Genomic DNA, 4,242 nt, shown 5'->3' with positions numbered 1-4,242 from the left:
GTTGCTAACGCTCAAGAAATTTACGGAATAATCGTGTTGCCTAAAATAATGGTGTTTCCCCGGTACTTTAATCTCTAATATTTTCTAAAGAAATATATTTTGATGTATGTCGAATATTTCTAATTAAAACAGCAAGAGTCAAAATATAAATATAGCTGTTGCCGTTCCTGTTGTATATATGTGTTTGCATGTGAGTGAGTGTGTGCGTATGCGTGAGTGGGTCTGTATGTATGTGTGTCTGGGAGTGTGTGTGAGTGTGTGCCTGTGTTTTCGTGTGTGAGTATGTGTCTGTTGACGTTGGTAGATAGGTTTGTACATTTGTAATATTTGTTAATGCTCCTCTTTTCTTAACCTGAAGTTGTTTGAAATAATCAAATAGACAATTATACTAAGCAACTAAACTAATCTGCACTTACCATATTATGCATAATAAAGAACATTTACTGTTATATATCAGCTTCTATAAATCTGTACCGTGTATTCGGGAAACTCTATAGTCCATCGTCTTCTTGCATAAACATGGATCATAATTTTATATGTATTTTCGTTGCCCTCAGGAAACATATAAAGATATGCAAAAATTCATTTAAGCTGAACTGATTAGCAACGATTTTTAATCGAAAATCCAAATCTATGATAATCTAATTAGATAAAATACGAACTTTAGTCGATTCATTATTGTCTTTCTCTATGTTCATCATATTAATATATACACATATAGTAGAGGACAGAGAATAGAAGATACATTCCTCTTGTTTGATGGATGACAATAGAACATAGACTGACAATGTGTCTCTCAGTGCGACCTTATGACGAACTATTTCCTTTGGTTGGATATCATTTTATATAGCGAAATGTCTTAAAATTCGACAGCATTGTAACAATGGCTTTCATCGAAATTCTGTTGCTAATCATTATTTGCATCATTGATACTATTTTGCCAACAGATGAAAGCAATAAAGAAAATGAAATTCTATTTTTTAAACGAAGCACATCAACGAATCAAAATATTGAATGCATAATAAATCTCATATGAATACTCCTACAGTTTTCATTGCAAGTTTATTAAGAAACAAATAACTTCCCGTTAGAATACTGGCGCAGAATGTGAGACATCTACAAAGGAATATAATTGACATAACTAGAACAAAATGCCAGCATATTGTAAATTTAATAACTCCGTAGGATATGGCGAGCTGTTTGAGATGGAAACATCTACAGAAATTATTTGTATTGGGCATATTTTCTTGTTAAGTCATATAGATAAATATCGTAGCAGTTATCTCCTCATTTACAACCGTGCATTGTTAATGATATATAGCGAATTAGCTCTTCAGTGATAGAAAATCTATTGAGATGATGTACAATGTTGTTACAAGATCTAATTCCAAAATAGCAACTCCAAAATTAGTTCGTTATTAAGATTTAGCCGTCGTAGTTATTCAGCTCTCCGTTATTAGTGCATTAGTGATATTGTCATCCACAATGCTAAATAATTTTTACAACTAACAAGTATTATGTTCTAATACATATCAAGACATTATGCTGTTTACACTGGCATGTATCTAGTAAGTGATCATACATGTCTTTATAGTGTTTGGTAAGTAGGTTGCTGCATCTTTGACAATTTTACTTTCTGGAATTTATCATCAGTAGCCTGAAGAAGTAATATGCGTAGAATGTTTCCTTGACGTTTTTCTTTCGTTCTGTTGGTCAATGTTCGATTCTATTTCAAATGGCTATATAGTTTTATATTTGTGCTCATATGCATTTTATATAAAATCTCGACAGGTTTTTAAACGGTTGATTGTATTGTTCTTCATCCTACAAGAGTATTGAAATGACCGTAAACTTCTATACTTGAAGTGATATTTTGCCGTGATACAGCATAGCTAAGGGACAATCATATTTCTACTTCATATAAGAGCATCTAATGAATAAACGAAGTTAATTTTGCCTTAGGTGTCTGCGTTAAAATTTACACTTTCGCATTGCTCTAAATGAATTTTTGAAAATATCAAATGGTATAATGGTGATTATACATCTAAGTGTGGGCGTATTGCGTGTGCAAGCGTGTATGTATATATGTACATATACGCGTGCGCGCGCACACACATACTTGCAGCTATTTGTTAGGGCAATAAAGTCTCTGTTTGGGCAGACATAAAAGAAAATGTACTAACGCAATGATCTATCAGGTTTTGCCTATAAACAATTTGTCTTCTTAAAACGATACTGTCGGAGTAGAGCATTATATGACTACCATCACAATGAAGTCCAATCAACTGATAGGGCGCTCTAGTTAATGCATAATTTATGCAGGACGTTTTGCTTGTTGCTGGTCCTGCTGATGACTGCAGCTAAATTGTCAAAAAGACGATTATGTTTGGTACGAAACCTCCATGCTTGGTTGAATCTTTGAACATAGGGTTTATTCTCTATGATTTGAATAACTATATTATTATAATATTTACAATAATGTTTGCAGAAATGAGTTGATGATAGCTTGTGTTTGTGTATTTTCATTATATATCAGACATAAGCCAGTACAAAATATTCATTTCCTTTCCCATTCAGTTGTTTCGCAAAGAGTACTTTTAAAGTGCTAATGCTACTTCATAAATGTACAAATTACTCTGCAATGGGTCTATATATATATATTGAGGCATTTTCTTCAAAGGGGGATGTTCTTTTACATAATTAAATTATACTACGAAAAACAAAAGTAAATAGGCTTTGCGGCATTTACAATTCCTTGTTTTTATTCCGGATACATTATGCGGTCATCGAACATTATTTACTTTTAAAGTATATACTATGCGCTTTATTTTTTAACACTTGTGTATTATACAGTTCATTAACTCTTTGTATATAATTAAAATACCAACCAAATATAGTTTGGTGTGTTGCATGACTGACTCCTTGAGAGTCACAGTGTAATTTTCGAATTAGACTCGAAAGAGAGGCAATGAGTTAATCAGTTGCAGTGATAGTATATCTCAAGATCATTTTAGCAACATGCTTATCGTTACCTTGCGTTAGTTTTCACACGTTTTTGAACATCATGGACATTATCATCTGCTGACAATTGCAACAATTGTGAAACGAGTTTAACTACAAACTGGGTGCGTTTGCAAGGAAACTCTATTTCATTTCCATAAGAAACACATTGTAAATTTACGAATTCACATGAATATGAAAACAAATATAAAATAATAATTTGGAAACTTAGTACACACCGGGGTTATAAAAAAAAAAGACAAATTCAAAATATGCGGTACGCATTGTTCATATGTATTTTTTGTCTGAACTAATAACCATTTTTTTTTTTTTTTACTCTCATGTTGTTTGTATGTTACGATTATATTCTTTCGCTTAACAAGCAAATATATAATATAACACAATTATACATAGCATTCTATGCACGAAAAGAGAAAAGCAAGTATATTGCAGCGTAAAATCGAATTGAAGCTAATTTGCTTAAGAACATTTTATTTGTTTCAGATGTTTCTAAGCATGTACTTTCCTACCCTGCAAGTTTTAAAAACAAAAGCTACATTATTAGAAGAGAGAAAATGGTGAATATACCAAAACAAAAAGATACACATTTCTATAATGTAATTGGTTACATATACTATGGAAAGGAAAGAATTTAATATAATCGGACAGGATTTAGAAACATGGTCAGGGCAATTTTGCTACATTTAAACATTTACATACTCAAATAAATTGAGAAAGTATAGCGTTATATCAGCGAAAACATATTTTTTCAGAAGATACCAAAGATAACGTTCAATAATTTGGCGAAGAACTTGAAACATTATCGCCAAAAATACTGATATACCCTATGTGTATACTTGTTTCATACTTTGGTACAATGCCAGTAATTTCATAGATGGGGTATGGCGGAGACTAGTTGATTAGTTCGACCACAGTGCTCAATTGGTATTTATATTTACGACCCTGAAAGGATAAAAAGCAAAGTGGATTTCGGTGGGATTTGAACACAGAACATTAAAGCCAGACTAAATGCCGCTAAACAGTGTTCTCGGCATGCTAACGATTCGGCCAGCTCGCCTCTTTAAAGTCTGTGTACATTGATTTCGAATTTTGGTACACGGCCAGCAATTTTGAAGGAGAAGGGAAGCCTATCATATCAAGCACAGTGCTCAATTGGTACTAACTTTTTTGTACACTAAAGGATGAAAAGGAAAGGTGACCTTAACGGAATTTAAAATCAGA

The sequence above is a fragment of the Octopus bimaculoides genome, chromosome 9 (genome assembly GCF_001194135.2).
Source record: "Octopus bimaculoides isolate UCB-OBI-ISO-001 chromosome 9, ASM119413v2, whole genome shotgun sequence".
Classification (NCBI taxonomy): Eukaryota; Metazoa; Mollusca; class Cephalopoda; order Octopoda; family Octopodidae; genus Octopus; species Octopus bimaculoides.
The sequence above is the reverse complement of the archived record's forward strand: the minus strand, read 5'-3'. Positions refer to the sequence as shown.